Raw genomic sequence first — 17,619 nt, forward strand, 5'->3', positions numbered from 1 at the left:
TTATATTCATTGAAACAAACTTTGGACAGGTCAATAGACCGTACAGAACTCTCATGTTTACCATCTACTTTACAAGCATAATGTGATACTTGACACATGATAAACTACCTCTTGATGGTATGGAGCTCATGTAATTCTTGGAATCTATGCCTTCCACTTCCAACTAGAGATAAAACATGATGTGCTCCCATCACTAGAAAACTCTCTTTTCGTTACTTCAAGATACAAAAGCTTTGTCATTTTCATCATTCAACAACTTCTCTTGTCTTTTTTCTCTTGGTCAATTTCAAGCGAATCATGCTGGAGCACAGGCATAAAGCAACCAAGTCCCACTTGAAAGAATCCAACGACACAATCTACCCATGGTATTCGCATGACCAACGGATCACAACCTCGAAAGTTGTGGGTTAGCGGGAACAAAACACCGGAACCTCCATGGCATTGGCCGCATCGGCAATGAAAACCACCTTGATGCAATTTGCCGGTGATAATCACAGCCTCGGCGGGACAGTGACATCACGTGGTGTATTGTCTGAGTTTTACCACTGACAGACACTGGCGATGGAAGTGTGGGATTGCCGGTTTATCTCCAAGGTGGAATTTCGGTGGTGGTGATTTTCTCCTATACGGTCAGTGGCTCCGTGACTGGCTATATTGCTTGTTGTGCGTATGGTTTTTAGTTCTCATGGATATCACACCTCGACCATATGCGCTTACATAATTTTTTGTGTGGCTACAACAGCTCGACGAAATTCAATGTCGCACTTTTTTTCTTCTTTCCTTTTTGTTTTCCATCCGCCTATGCATAGCATAATTAAGTCTTTTATTACTTTGCTATTTACCTACATGATCCACTCCCTGTGTATTAGTGTTGGTTGTGTGCATTCTAACTATGCAGAGATAAAGTGTATGCCAATTATGTTTTGTATTCTCTGATGCTTCATTATGAGTTAATAAAAAAATCCCTTTTTCAAATAAAAAACTTGTATTATTAGATATTGGGAACGCAGAGCATGCTTTGGTCCTGCGAGTCGACCAAAGATGCTCCCATCATCTGTCGGCAATATGGGAGTAGCCGACGATGATGTTGCCACACAGTCAAGAACGTCGAGACGACGTGCAAGCAAAAGTGTTGCGCCATCGACTACCAAAGGTGATGTGACGGTGACAAACGAATGTTGTGACGATGACGACAACTTGTGTGGCCAACATTTCTACTAGTCGAAGGGCTACACCGATACTACGAGTGGGGTGACGACTAGACATGGGGGCGGGGAGGCTATGCCGATGTAACAAAATGAGATATGTCAGGCCTCTTGTTTCACTGTTCACGCACATGATGTGATAATAAGGGTGAACATCGAGCGACCACGTGGGAAGGCGATACCTATTTCGCACATAGGTCACTGAATAGTGACCTACCGCACGCTTGTCCTTTGTATGGCTTGGCCCAATCCGTCTTTTACATTTAAATTCATGAACTTTTTTCTCAAATACTCCCTCCATCTTAAAATAAGTATCTCAACTTTATACTAACTTCAGTACAAAGTTGTACTAAGGTTAAGTCACTTATTTTGGGACGGAGGAAGTACATGTTTTTATGAAATACGGGAGCAGTTTTTAAATTCATGAAAAAATTCCATAAGATTTTCTGAAATTTATGGACATATTTTGTATTTAAAAACACAATTTTTTCTGAATTTATTAACATTTTTTATAAATTTCTGAACATGTTTTTGAATTCATAAAAAAATGGATCCCAAATTTTAATTTATTCACGAACATTTTATGATTTCAGCAACATCTCTTGAAATCATGAACCCTTTTTTAATTCATGAACTGTTTTTGAATGCATGAACCATTTTTGTATTGGCGAACTTTATTTGTACTTGGCAAAAAAATTGTATTCACAACCTTTTTTTTTATTTGGGTTTTGTTTAAATTTCAAAGGTTTTTTTCCAATTCATGAACATTCTTTTGATTTTTTTAAAATTGATTCATGACCAGTTGTTGGAATCCCGAACATTTTATCAAATATGATATTTGTGAACAGTTCTCAAATTAGTACAAATTGGAATAAAAAAACCAAAATACAAAGTAAAAAATGAAAATGAAAAGAAAAAGGGGTGCAATTCCCACACATGGGCTGGCCCAAAATGCATGATTGGTGTCTATTTGCCAACCTACGCGGAAAATAGGTGCTCCCATGATCATACGGCTCCCAAGGCGGCCGACCAGGATGGGACGTTAGGCCAACTCCACCGCGCGACCCTATCCTGTCTGTCCCCATCCGTTTGGGGTAAAAGGGACAAATGAGACGGCCCAGCGCGCGGGTGCAAACGGACTTTTGTCCGCTTTGTATCCGCTTTCAACCCATCCCCGGCCCAAATTTGCGCCGGTTTTGGGGTGAAACGGACAGCACGCGGACGGGCGGGACGCGCGCGCTTGTCCTCCCCTGGCCCGCCTGTCGGTGGGAGAAACCAAAACCCCCCACGCCCATTTGCCGTCATTTCCCCCAAACCCTTCCACGTCCCTCCCGCCGCCCCTCTCTCCCCCAGCCATGGCCGACGCCCCGCCGAGTTCCGGCGGCCTGGCCGTCGACCCGCCCGCAAAGGTGAAGAAGAAGGCGCCAAGGAAGCCGCGGTCGGAGTGCACGCCGGAGGAGATCGCCAAGTTGGACGCGGAATCGGCGAAGAGGAGGGAACGGAGAGCGGCCGTCAAGGTCAATGCCGCCGCGACCAAGTTCGCCGCCCAATGCAAGGAGCTGGAGGCCGCGCGGCGCAAGGCCGCTGCCGACGAGAAGGAGGACCTCGTCACCAAAGCGCACGCCATCCTCATGCTTGGCATGGGCCGTCCGGCCGGGTTCCCTGCAGCGGCCGTCGGCCCGGCAAGCACAGGCTCGTCGGTCGCTCGGCCTACGCACTGCCAGTCGCCGACGTCGCGCACCGCGCCCATGTCTCCTGGCTTTCCTCCGCCAAGGCACAACGACCAGACCCGTTTCTCGGCGTCGCCGGACGTGGGCTTATTCGCGCCATCCACACCGCGCCCCGCGACCATCATCGACCTCAACGTCACGCCTGGTTCCAGCAGCGGCGGGCGGCCGTCCGTCGAAATGCAAAGAAAGCAGGCACGGGCACCATGCCCCCCCCCCCCGCGTCTTGTTTGACGGAATGCCAACCCCAACGCCAACGGTCGACGACCCCTTCTACAACCAGTACATGGAGGACGTATCTTCGAGGGTGGGCATGGCCGTGCCTACGACCCCGAGGAGACCCAAAGTCAGGATGGCCGCGCCGAGTACGTGCCCGATGAAGAGGCCGACGACCGTGCTGACTACGACCATGGTGACTCGTGGCATGAAGACGATGACATCTATGTCGAAGATGATGAAGAAGAAGGCAATGACGTTGATATTAGTGGCGAGCCATTGTTCATCGACGAGCTCACCCAAAGAGCGAAAGCACAAAAGAAGAGGAAGAGCATTCACATAGGTTCATACACACAAGATGAGGAAAAGTTGATTTGCCAAGCTTTGATGGAGATTAGCCAAGATCCGAGGACCGGCGCGCAACAAAAGGGCATTGTTTTTTGGATGAGAGTCCACAAAACATTCCATGAAAGGAAGATGTTTGAGCCCTACCAATTTACAAGCAACCGTGGCATTGGATCGATTCAAAAGAGATGGTTGTTCATCCAACAAGAGTGCAACAAGTATTGCGCCACATTTGAGAGCGTTGAAGCACGGCCCGTGGGTGGTCTCGGCGTTGGGGACATGGTATGCTCTCCTATTCCTAGCCCTTTCCTTGCTACGGTCATGACACTTCGGCCGTGTATATGTTTGCATGTTCACTTGTTGTTGATCATGTGATTTAGGCATTTCAATCTTTGGAGGCATTCAAGGCCCAGCACAATGACAAGCCATTCACTCTTACGCATTGTTGGACGATTATCAACAATTGCCCTAAGTTCAAGGACCAATACCGTGAACTATAAAGGAAGAGAGGACTAAAGACGACGAAGTACGCCAGAGGTGGAGATGGCGAGGCCTTGAAGAGGCTGAGGGGCAAGACCAACTCCAAGGTTGATGGCATACGTGATGCCTCATCCATGGCATTGCATGACACTTTGCATGGCATGATGTCCCAAAAAGATGTGAGGGACGAGAAGAAGCGGCAAAGCAAAGAGGAGCAAATGAAGCAATACCTAGACTTTCAAACAAAGAAGCTTGAGATGGAGGAGGCGGGCCAAGAGGAGGAAGATCGACATGAAGGAGGTGGCTCGGCAAAGGCAGCTCGACATCGAGGCCGACAACGTCAAGGCTGTTAGAATAAATCCGAGGCATACCGTCGATCATCCGAGGACCAAGCAATCACACGAGCACGAGACCGAGATTTGTTAACGAGGTTCACCGATATGGCTACATCCCCGGGGCTTGACTACGGGCGCTCCTCCCTGTGACACCGTCACAATACCGCACCTCGGCCACCCGGGCGCCGGCACACGCCGCCGGCTCCCCCTTGCGCGCTTGTGCTATTATGTTGGCATAGGTTACATCGTGTGTCTAGCCCCGCTATATATGAGAGGCCTGGGATACAAGTGTCCTACTAGGACACGACTCCATATCCTATCTAAACACAATACAACTGCAGAGTCCAACTGTAACCTAACTCGTACACAATATTCGACACAACTCTAACAAACTCCACCTTGGTGAATATTCTCCACCACCCTGGAGTTGTCCATGCATCAAACTTCCATGTACATTGGACTTGAGCTTATCCCATGAGTATCGCTGCGACTCCAAAGACTCAATGTGACTCCACCTGCAACTTGTAGTCCCTTCTTTTCTTGACCACTGTCAACACTCGAGCAAAATTAAGTTCCTCTTTACTCTAATGTATGCTCCCAACTTCCAGAGCTCCGTTCAACGCATCACACACTGATCACTAACCTGCGTGAGAATGAACAACTCACATATTGGGTATCACAAATAAGAGTTACCTGAACTCAACATTACTGCTCTTTTCTTGACCGTCTGTCTAAAACGTGAAGGAATTTCATCGTTGCTTGTAGTCATCCTGAGTCAAATTCGCAGTTGTCTCACCACATGTATGACCACCAGAGCCCTGACCCATCTCCATGCCCCGTGCGTACGGCACGCCTCGTCGCTATTACCGCGTCGAGCCTCTACTGTCCCGGTCGAGTCTAAAGGGTCGTGAACCACACCACTCAACCCCCACTGCAGAGTACCACCGATCATCACCGACCGATGACGAGTTTCACACTTCCATCAGACCACTGGGCTCCAGTCCGTACTGCGTGTCACTTGCTTTTCCCGCTGAATAGGCTTCGACTCTCTGTCGACTTACGCCGTAGCCCCTCAATCAGCATCGAGTGAAGTCCTCTAGACTCCAGCTCCACCTTCAACATGACTCCATGGCAGATGATCAGTCCACCAACGCGCCTCATCGACTTCAAGCTCCGTGTATACACCATCTTGAATCAATCCCGCGCCATAGTCTTGTCAAAGCCGCACAAGCCTCGTGCCTGCGCCACGTGTTTCCACGCCCAGAAGTCGGTCACCATCGGCATCACGCTCCAATGTCGTCATTGCCGATCTCACCACCGTCTTCTGTATCAACCGACTTGCGCTGATCCGTCAGACTATCTAGTCCGACCTAGCCAAACCTTGTCCAACTGCGTGGCACGCACAAGGCTCCCACTTCCATCTTAGCTGACACGACTTTCCGCAACGCCTGCAAGCATCTCTGTTGTGCCAACAATCTTTCACCCATATCTACCGTAACCCAAGGTTTTCAGTTCCGTTAAACTTCTCCACCTCAAACCTGATTGATACCCCTTGGTGCCAGATTCTTTGTACAATTGACCTGTGAATAAATAACCGAGCTACTAACGTGATGCCCAAGTACACAAACAGCCTCCGTGTACTAATAGCAATTCCAACCAAAAAAAAGATCTGGTCTTCTCACGTGACATGGCTTCCTTGACACAAATTTTCCAATGCTTCTTTTGCTTGCCCAAGTCCTTCTACTTTCGATGGATGTGTCTGCCTTGCGGCTGCATATGTCCGGCTCTGAACACGAGGACGCTTAACCCTTCAGGGACTCGGTCTCTTTTTTTTCAAAACAAATCTCGTGATCTCTTTCCTGGTCAACACCAGCAGCTGCTCCTTGCGATCGATAATCACCGTGTCGTGCCTTGATGGGTTCCCACGCTCGGGTCTTGCCTAGGTCGGCCGTCTACGCTGCTACTGCTTCGGTCTGCAGCTAGCCAGCGCCTGCCCCGCTTGCCCGTAGCCTCTGGATTGATCCATCGCATTGCAACTTCAAGCGTACGCGACGCTACTTCCATCAATCCGATGCAACCGCGTAATTTGATCTCGCCGAGAACTTTGCCTCCTTCCGATTGCTATTCCAAAAAACGCTGCTGTCCGGATCACCCCTCGTCCGTACATGTCACTCGTTGCGACATCCATACGAACAATGTTAATCCACGCCGAACGCTTCTCTCCTCTAAATCAACGATTCGAATCCTCAAATCGAACCTTTCTCTGATACCACTTGTTAGAATAAATCCGAGGTATACCGCCGATCATTCGAAAACCAAGCAATCACATGAGCACGACACCGAGATTTGTTAACGAGATTCACCGATATGGCTACATCCCCGGGGCTTGACTACGGGCGCTCCTCCCCGTGACACCGTCACAATATCGCATCTCGGCCACCCGGGCGCCGGCACACGCCGCCGGCTCCCCCTTGCGCGTCTGTGCTATTATGTTGGCATAGGTTACATCGTGTGTCTAGCCTCGCTATATATGAGAGGCCTAGGATACAAGTGTCCTACTAGGACACGACTCCATATCCTATCTAAACAAAATACAACTACAGAGTCCAACTGTAACCTAACTTGTACACAATATTTGACACAACTCTAACAAAGGCCAGGCAGAGGTAGCTCGACATTGAGGCCACGAACGCCGCCACCAAAGCGAAGGAGGTGGCCCTTGCGATCATGAGCGTGGACTTGTCGAAGATGAGCGACAAGACGAGGGCCTGGTTCGAGGCCAAGCAGAAGGAGATGCTCGAAGCCGAAGGCCTGAACTAGGTCGTCCGATCGGCCATGGTCGTTCTTTTTGGAGGCTGGCATGGGTGCCGCCCGCCCGCTGGGCCGCTGGCTGTGTGCCGGCGAGAAAACATTCATTTTGGTGGCCGAGTGTGTTGCCGGCCGCTGGCTGTGTTGCCGGCGAGGACAACTATTTTTTTTGGAGGCTGGCTGTGTTGCCGGCCGCTGGCTGATGCCGGCGATGGACGTGTAGGCCGCTGACTCTGTTGCCGGCGTGATGAACCGGGGCCGCTGGCCTGAACTAGGGCTTGGCATTTGAAACATTGCTTGTGCTTTTTTAAATAGACGTGGACAAGATGGGACAAATGGATGCGGCTGCGCGCTGAACGCACGACCACCGCATCTCAGGACACGCCTGAACATAACCCTAAATTGTTACCCAAACGGACATAATCCGAACAAAATAGACGTCCGTTTGGAGTCACACCATTGAGTTGGCCTTATGTGCCACGCGATAGCGTCGGTTTGTCGAGCAAACATGTGCTAGTGTTGCTGGACTGACCCATTGCAGTAAACAGTGGCAAGAAGCCAAATCGGGAATGTAGCGACCCGGGTCGAGATGGCCACTGTAGCCTCAAGCGCATTGGTTCACTGTAGTGAACCCGACACCATAGATGCCCGTTTTTTACTGATGTATTTGAATGTTACCGTTGTATATGAATATCAAACCTGTACAAAGAAATGTTCCTGATGGATACGAAAAATGTACAACATACATAAAATAAAAGTAGACATAAAAATATATTTTAAAAAATAACTTTGTATTATAAAATGTTAAACATGTATAACAAATGTTACTACACTGGTGGAAAAAAGGCCTTTGGTCGCGGTTCGCAACTGCCATTAGTCGCGGTTGCGCAACCGCGACCAAATAAGCGCGACTAAAGCCCCCCACCTTTAGTCGCGGCTCCTTAAGAACCGCGACTAAAGGCCCGTCCACGTGGGCGCCAGGCGGCCGTCGGGGCGGAGGACCTTTAGTCGCGGTTCTTCTGGCCAACCGCGACTAAAGGCCGCCACAGGTTTAGGGTTTTAGCCCCCCCCTAAACCTGTTTTCTGTTTAATTTGTATTGTTTTATTTCTTTTGTGCTTTATTTTAATTTTGAAGGAGTTTCATATATTCTACGGTACTACATACATGCATATGAATGTACAATTTCAAATAAATTTGAAATTAGAACCAAAAAGAATTCAAGAGGAATATACAATATATATTCAATATCATCGGATGACCATATACAATTTTGAACAAGTTTCCATACATGATTTAATGCATATAAAGTTCTACGTCCTCGTAATAGTGTTCTCCTTTAGGATGGAGGACTTCCCTGCTGAACCATCCAGCTAGTTCCTCTTGAAGTGGTCGGAAGCGAGCTTCTGGACTAAGCATCCACCAAAGGTTATTCCTCTGAGCATTGGTATCACTCGGAACCCGCTCAGAGGTGTATCTCCGGATCATCTCACAGACATAGTATCCACATAGATTGGTCTCCGGTGGCTGAATATCCCCAGCATTCTTAGCCTTTAACATTTTGAATTCTAGCTCTTTTTTGAATTCACCGACCTTTGTATCTACGAACCGTCTCCAAACCCTACGAGGCAAAGAAAATTAAATGAACAAGAGAGTTATTAATTAGTTACTTGATATTAGGAAATGAACGAAATAGGCCGATCGATATAGAGCGCAAATGAATGAAAATAATTACTTCTGCAACATTCTTCTCATGCCGCCCAAAGCTTTGGATCCATATTCACAGAGTCGTGGACGAGACATTCTGAGGTGTTAACTTTAATTACTAGCAGAATCCAGTGGAACCTGCGGACACGATACATGCACAGTACGTCATGCATAACTCATCGATTAGCCGGCCACATACCATGCATGGAGTAAACAAAAGAGAATGTGCTCAAGACAGAAACACTCACTCAAAATGGTAAGGAAATAGAATATCACTTTTGAGTTCCTGCTTTGTAAGAAAGTGCCACAGGTCTGCCTCCACGTCGGCGGGGTGATGCTCCAACACATGTCCATTAACGATGTGTGGGTCAATGAACCCAACATCATGGATGTTCCTTACTCTGCATTCCTTAATCTTCATTCTGCATGTATAATAGCGGACACAACAATATAGTTAGGACATATATATAGTGCAGGCAATATGAACGAGATGGGGTAGAAATTAATAAATCACTTACAGAACGTAGCAACTGATGATAGATTTATCGAGCTCGCGCAGATTGAAAAGCTGGAACAATTCACTCAGTTCAATTTGTACATAGTAATGTTTGAAGTGATGCTCATGTCTAACTTCCGCATAAATATATTCTTTGGCATTTTTATTTTTTATGTAACCCTTGTACCATTTCAGCAGACCTTTCATTTGTGGAGGTAGATCCTTTTCCTGCGCAGGCTCGACGAGAGGCCCATTCTTGACATATGTAATTACTACCTCCTTCACTGGCGCCTCATCAAGGCCTAACAGTTCACGAAGAGTAATACCTAAGTTGGCCGCTTGTTCTCTGGCACTCGTTACAGTCAATCCCTGTGCTGCCGCAGCTTGTATGATCTCGGGGGCATCCGGACAGAAGGCTTCCACTATAAGCGGGGCAATCGATTGTTTACTTTGTTCCCCGAGCTGGGCAACTTGTTTCCCGCTTTTTTTAATTTCGGCCTTCTCCCGCTCTTTGTTCTCCTTGAACATGAGTGCCTGCCTGCGAAGTTCACGTGCTTGGGACGGTGTGCTCAAAAATGACTTAGCCCACTTCTTTTGCTCATCAGAAAATACTGGCTTGGGCTCGGGCTCTCTTTTCTTCTTGCAGTCCGCCTTCCATTTCTCCAAATCAGCAGCCGCGGCCGCGTCGACTTCCTCGGCACTACGTTCCCAAGGCCTTGTGGGGAGAGGCTTCAGTGATGGCTCCGGTACCTTTGTGGTCTTAGGTACATAAGGGTCCGGGTTAATAATCCAGGACTGCTTCTGCTTCTTTGCCGGAGGTGGATTGGGGGGCGGCGTCTGATCACCCGCCGGACGAGGACTGGGGGGCGGCGGCTGATCACCCGCCGGACGTTGTGGACTGGGGGGCGGCGTCGGCTGACGTGACGGAGGTGTAGGTGAACCGCCACCACCACCACCACCACCGCCGCCGCCACCGCCACCACCACCACCGTAGGGGGGTGGACTTGTTGTCCTTGGCGCCTCGCCTGGAAACTTGATAAACTTCTTTTGCCATAGAATGAAATGGCGCTTGACATCTCCAAGTCTTTTCTCCCCTTCAGGTGTAGCAATGTCAATCTCCAGGTCCTCAAACCCTTGGACTATGTCCTCCACCGTGACACGAGCATAGCCATCTTGAATGGGGTTGTTGTGGTGGAGTGCTCCAGGTAAACATGGTAAAGCACTGCCGATGGCTACCTTCATGGACATGTTCCTGATAGGATAATACAGATGACATTCTTTCATCTCCTTTATATCGTCCACGGGGTAGCGAGGATGCTCCGGTGAAGTAATTTCGACCACCAGAGGCTCCGGTGCAGTAATTTGGACCACCAGAGGCTCCGGTGCAGTAATTTCGATCGTCGGTGCATCTGCACCAGCCGGTGGGGCCTCCGTGGAAGCCACGCTGCTTCTCCGCTGCTGGCTTCCGAGATCCGCTGGATGATCTTCATGCTGCACCCGAGCTGCATCTCTTTCGGCTACTAGTACACTCATGGTTTTCTTCATCACATCCATTTCCGATGCCAACCGCGCCACAACATCTGCTTCCCGATCCATCTTTCTCTTACGGCTTCTGTAACTGTACGGGTCATCGTTCTGGGGGAACCCTATTTTCCACGGAATGTGCCCCATGCCTCGTACACGTCCTCCGTGTTCAGGATTCCCGAGGGCTTTTGTCAGCGCGTCGTTCTCTCTGTTGAACTTGATCTTCCCCTGTTGAGCATCCCTCATTGCGTTAATAAGGGCTTGGGTGGGTTTAATTAATTTGCCCCGGTAAACACACTCCCCTGTCTCCGGGTTCAGCGTTCCCCCATGCCCGTACCACCAGCTTTTGGCCCTTGGGTCCCATCCCTCCGTACCTGGACGGATTCCTCGCGCCCTCAGCTTGTTCTCCATCTTCTCCAACCTAGGCACCCAAATGCGATACCCTCCTGGCCCCATAACATGATTGTACTCCTTCTTAGCCGCATTTTCCTTATTTTTTTTCGATATTTGAATGAACTGCTCCGATTTCTTTTGCTTCACAAATTCTGGCCAATCATGTTTCAGTTTCTCATATTGTCCTTTGAAATCCGGAGTCTTGTTCTGCTTGACAAAGTCATGGGCTAGATTTTGCTTGAATTTCCGGAATGCGTCGGCCATCTTATGAAGAGCGAACTGTTTGACTAGCCTCCTCCTCTCCTTGTTTTCCTCAATCTTGTTACCCTCCTCATCGAATTTGTTGTATTCCGGAGGTAGAACGAAATGTTCCATAAGCTTCTTGAAGCAATCTTTTTTTGTTCTCTTATAGACAAAAGTGAAACCATCAATTCGTGCCTTCTTTGGCTCATTCCACTCCTGGACGGTGATCGAGACGTTGTCTCTAACAATGGCTCCGCATTGGCTGACAAACTTGGTGGCGTTCTTGCGAGGCTCCAGCGGCCTGCCGGTTGCACTGTCGACAACCTCGATGGTGCATGTTTCTCCTTGTTTCATCGTCTTGGTTGCGCCACGCTTTGACGACGTACTCGATTGTTTCGACGATCCGGCCGAGGGCTAAAATAAGAAAGAGTCGCGCGCGTTAGTACACACATATTTATTCAAATCAGTTAGTTTGTATCACCAGAGGCTCAATGTATATATATACCTCGGCGCCGGAGGTGGTTGCTACTTCCATTTGAAGATCGTCGTTTATCGACGTTTGTTCGGCATCATCTTGCTGACGGCGCCCTTCATCTTCACCGTCAAGGTTCAGATAAGAAGAGATATCATCTTCTTCTTCTCCGGTCGGCACATATAGAATATCGCCGTTTATGATGCCGAACATATGTGCTTCACCGTCCGGATCATAGTTGTCCATAATCGGGTCAGCTCTATCGTCCGCCATTATATCAGTCCTGAAAACATGTAGTAAAAACAAATTAGTTAAGTGAAGAAGGGGGGCGGTGGCGGTGGCGGTGGCGAAAGGGCGGTGGCAAAAGGAGGGGGCGAGGAAGGGGTGGGAGAGGGTGTCGCGGTAGAGCGCGAGACGGGGCGGCAGACGACGGCGTCACGGAGAGGGGAGGGGAGGACAACACATTTATAACCCTCGCCGTCCCCTCTCGATCCCTAAAAAAACACCGCGCGCATCGCCGCCCCCCTCGCCATGTGCAGGGCGGGGGGTGCTGGCCACACTCTTTTTTCTTTTCTTTTTCATTTCATTTCATTTTTTCTTTTCCTGTTTTTATCCTTTTCATCTTTAAAACAATTCAGTATATCAAAATATAGCAATGAAAAAAGATATTTGAGAAATCATAAAATGTATGTGAATTCAAAAAAATGAATCATAAAATGTTCATGGATACAAAAACATTGTGATTTTGCAAAAAAAAGGTTTTCAAAAAATGTTGATGATTTTGTGGAAAAAACAGGAATAAAAACATATTGTGTATTCAAAAAATGTTTAGGGATTTCAGAATAGTTCACGTATTTAATTTTTTCACTGATTCATGACATATTCGTGAATTTAAAAATTATTCGTGTATTTCAAAAAATTGATTTTATTAGACACAAAAAAATTCATCAAAACAAAAAAATATTAATGAATTCCAAAATTTATTCGCTGATTAAAACAGTGTTCACAAAGTTTCAATAAATTTCACAATTTTAAAAATTGTACGCGAATTTGTAAAAATGTTCATGGATTTGAAAATATGCATTATTTAAAATGTTCACAATTATTTTTAAAAAAATCACAAAATTCTCTCTCTCTCTCTCTGCTCTCTCTCTCTCTCTGCTCTCTCTCTCTCTCTGGCTCGGTTCTATCGTCCGCCATATGTCACTCCTGCATGTAGTAAAAATTCTTTAAGTATAAAGGAATTAAAAAATAAGATTAAGGGGACATAGAGGAGGAGGAATTAAAAAATAAGATTCTTTAAGTAAAAATTCTTCTTCCTTTTTCTTTCTTCTTTCTTTCTTCTTTCTTTTTTTCTTCTTCCTTTTTTTTTCTTCTTTCTTTTTTTCTTCTTTCTTTTTTTCTTCTGTTGTTTTCTTCCTTTTTCCTTTTTTCTTCCTTTTTCTTGTTTTTCTTCTGTTTTTCTTTTGTTTTCTTCTTCTTTCTTTCTTCTTCTTCCTTTTTCTTTCTTGTTTTTTCTTCTTCCTTTTTCTTTCTTCTTTCTTTCTTCTTTCTTTTTTTCTTCTTCCTTTTTTTTCTTCTTTCTTTTTTTCTTCTGTTGTTTTCTTCCTTTTTCTTTTTTTCTTCCTTTTTCCTTTTTTCTTCCTTTTTCTTGTTTTTCTTCTGTTTTTCTTTTGTTTTCTTCTTCCTTCTTTCTTCTTCTTCCTTTTTCCTTTTTCTTTCTTCTTCTTCTTCCTTTTTCTTCTTCCTTCTTCTTCTTCTGCCGGCGCGCGGAGGACGGCAGGCAGGGCCAGCGGGCGGCGGGCGGCGGGCGGCGGGCGGCGGGCAAGGGCGCAAGGCACGGGCGGCGGGCAAGGGCAGGGCACGGGCGGAGGCGGCGCTCACTGGGGACGGGGGCGGCGACGCGCAGGGCTTCGGCGTCGGCGTCGGCGTCGGGGCAGGGCTTCGGCGTCGGCGTCGGGGCAGCGCTTCGGCGTCGAGAGAGAGGAGAATGGGAAGTGGCAAAACTGCTAAGTGCAGTATTTATAGACGCACCTTTAGTCGCGGTTGGAGAGGCGGACCGCGACTAAAGGTACCCTTTAGTTGCGGTCCGCCTCCCCAACCGGGACTAAAGGATTTTGGCGCCGCTTCCGTTCCCGCGCAGAAAGACCCTTTAGTCGCAGTTGGGGACAACAACCGTGACTAAAGGGTACCCTTTAGTCGCGGTCCGCCTCCCCAACCGGGACTAAAGGTCTGTGCTAGAACTGGCGCGGTGCGGTGGGATGTTTAGTCCCACCTCGCTAGCCGAGAGGCTTCGACAGTGGTTTATAAGCGCGGCTGCGCTCACCACTTCGAGCTCCTCTCAAATGCAGGCTTACGGGCCTATTCTGTCACTATGTGCCTGTGGGCCTACTCGGCCTTCTGCGGGCCTGAATCCTGGCCCTTTAATGGGTTTCTAGTCGTATTCAGGCCGTGGTGGCCCAGTAGGTGGCATATTTCCTTTTTTCCTTTTTCCTTTTTTCTTCTGTTTTTTTCTTCTGTTTTTTTCTTATGTTTTTCTTCTGTTTGTTTTTTTCTTCTGTTTTTCCTTTTTTCTTCTGTTTTTTTCTTCTGTTTTTTTCTTCCTTTTTCCTTCTTTCTTCTTCTTCCTTTTTCCTTTTAAAATCAAAAACATAAAACTAATTCATTTTAAAATCTTAAAAATACAATTATATATCAAAAAAATCAGAAAAATAAAACTAATTCATTTTAAAACCCCTTGAAGGTTTGACAAAAGGTTTGATACATCATTCAGTTCATCGACCAAATACAAAGTTTGGTACAATAAATTATTACATATCAATTCTTCCCTTGTGTCCCTGCTTGCTTACGATTGTGCCGTATCCATGGAGCATCCTCATCATTTAACTTAATGCTTGGGTCAATGTTCACTTTGAAGGGCGGAATTTCACCAAACATATTATAATCTTCTGACATGTCTGTCTTGTCCTCCACTCCCACGATGTTTCTTTTCCCTGAAAGAACAATGTGGCGCTTTGGATCATCGCATGATGTACTGATCGTTTTCTTATCTTTCCGTTTCCTCGGTTTGCTACTCATGTCCTTCAAATAAAAAACCTGAGCGACATCTTTGGCAAGGACGAATGGTTCGTCAAGGTAACCAAGATTGTTGAAATCCACCATTGTCATTCCGTATTGCTCGTCCACCTTTACCCCACCTCCTGTTAGCTTGAACCATTTGCACCGGAACAAAGGGACCTTAAAGGAGGGTCCATAGTCAAGTTCCCATATCTCCTCTATGTAACCATAATATGTGACCTTTTGCCCATTCTCGGTTGCTGCATCAAAGCTATGGCTGGAGCTCTGCTCGCCAAAAGGATTCATGCCATCCGTACTTAGAGCAAATCTTATGTTCCTTGCGTCAGCTGCAAAATCTTTGAACCATCTATCGATCTTTCTCCATTGCGTTCCATCTGCGGTGTGTCTCAACTCCCCGTCCGACTTACGGTCCTCTTTGTGCCATCGCAACAACTTGGCATGCTCTTTGTTCCTGAACAGACGTTTCAACCGTGGTATTATAGGAGCATACCACATCACCTTGGCGGGAACCCTCTTCCTGGGTTTCTGGCCCTCAACATCGTCACCAGGGTCATCGCCTCTGATCTTATAACGCAATGCAGTGCATACCGGGCATTCATTCAAATTCTCGTATTCACCGCGGTAGAGGATGCAGTCGTTGATGCATGCATGTATCTTCAGAACCTCTAAACCTAGAGGGCAGACAACCTTCTTTGCTTCGTACGTACTGGCGGGCAACTCGTTATCCTTTGGAAACATATTCTTCAACATTTTCAGCAAGTTTTCAAATGCCGAGTCAGCTACACCTGCCTCTGCCTTCCATTTCAGCAAATCCAGTGTGCAGCCCAGCTTTTTCAGACCATCATCGCATCCGGGGTACAGCGCCTTTCTGTGATCCTCAAACATGCGATCCAAATTCTCCCTCTCCTTTTCAGTTTCGCAGCGTCTCCGTGCATCAGCAATGGTCCGACCAAGATCATCAACGGGATCATCACGTGCCTCTTCTTCACCTTCCCCTTCACCTTCAGCATCCTCCATGAAAGTATCACCGAAATGAGCAAGATAGCTTTCATCGATGAAATCATCCCCTTCTTCATCTTCTTCCATTATAACCCCTCTTTCTCCATGCTTGGTCCAACAATTATAGCTTGGCATGAAACCGTGCCGAAGCAGATGCATGTGAACATCTCTTGAGGAAGAGTAACCCTTCTGATTCTTACAGATAACACATGGACAGATAACAAAACCCCCCTGCTTGTTCGCATTAGCCACTACGAGGAAATCTTTCAAACCCGTAGTGAACTCGCCGGAGAGTCGGTTACCGTACATCCATTGCCGATTCATCTGCATTATTATAATATAAAATATATAATTAACCATCATGCATTTGTTAAACTAACTAGCTACAAACAATATAAATTAAACAATGAACTGCACACATGCATATTTTACCAATGACACATCAAAGGTTCATCAAGTTGCTAACCGCGATCGAGGAGTGTGGCTCCAACACTTCATGTCATGTTTGTTTCATGCTCTTGGGGCATTTCATCAAACACCTTATGTGCATAAGAGGAACCAAAAGCAAACCTACACCCACTTGTGAAGAGAATGGCTCCAAATGGCTAAGTGTTGGCTGCTGGATGGGTATATATAGGGGAGGGGCTTTAGTTGCGGTTGGCCTGGCAAACCGTGACTAAAGGTGCCCGAAGGCCTTTAGTCGCGGTTGTCCTCGCCAACCGCGACTAAAGACCCTCACGTGCGCCAGCTGGCCACCGAGCGCCCTGGGCCCAGGCCTTTGGTCGCGGTTCACCTCCAGAACCGCGACTAAAGGTCCCATTAGTCGCGGTTCCTACAGCTTCGCGACTTATGGGGCTGGACGGAAGCCTGTTTTTCCACCAGTGCTAGTGCATTAAAAATGCATATTTTGTGGGGAAAATGTTTATTCCGATTAAACAATCACCATGTATTTGTAAAATGTTAATCATGTATTCATAAAAGTGTTCAAAACTTGTATTTAAGAAGAAATAAAATGACAACATGTATTTGAAAAGCTTGAAACCCGAGAAAGAAAAAACAAAAACGAAGAAAGCTGATGAAAAAAAAGCATAAGAAAATTGAAGAAAAAAGTTCAGTCAAAACTTACCAAGAAACAGAAAGAAGGGTGAAGAAAAAAAGAAACTGAGAAAAAAAAAACAAAGAAAGCCAACATATAAAGAAGAAAAAAAAGGAAAAACCAAAGAAACCTGGTGAAAAATATATAACGAAGAAGAAAATAAAAAGCATATAAGAAATAAAATAGAAGAAAACAAGAAGCAAAACAAGAAAGGCTGACCTAAACAGTCAAACGCAAGCCCATCTCAAACGGTGCTGCAACCTTTGCATGACACTCAAAGGTGCATGGTTCTGATGACGTTGCGGCGTTGTTGGTTCATCCGAAATGAAATTGTTCACCATAAGAATCCGCCCCCTCTGAAAGTATCCAAGAGATTTCTTCTCAGCTATTTGGAGTCTTCAATTGCTATCAAGTTAAACGTTAAACTCACATATGGATCCAGAGAAGGGTAAAACAGCTATATCTTATGATCGCATGAGGTATCAAACACCAGTTCA

This window comes from Triticum dicoccoides, chromosome 6A (genome assembly GCF_002162155.2).
Source record: "Triticum dicoccoides isolate Atlit2015 ecotype Zavitan chromosome 6A, WEW_v2.0, whole genome shotgun sequence".
Lineage (NCBI taxonomy): Eukaryota > Viridiplantae > Streptophyta > Magnoliopsida > Poales > Poaceae > Triticum > Triticum dicoccoides.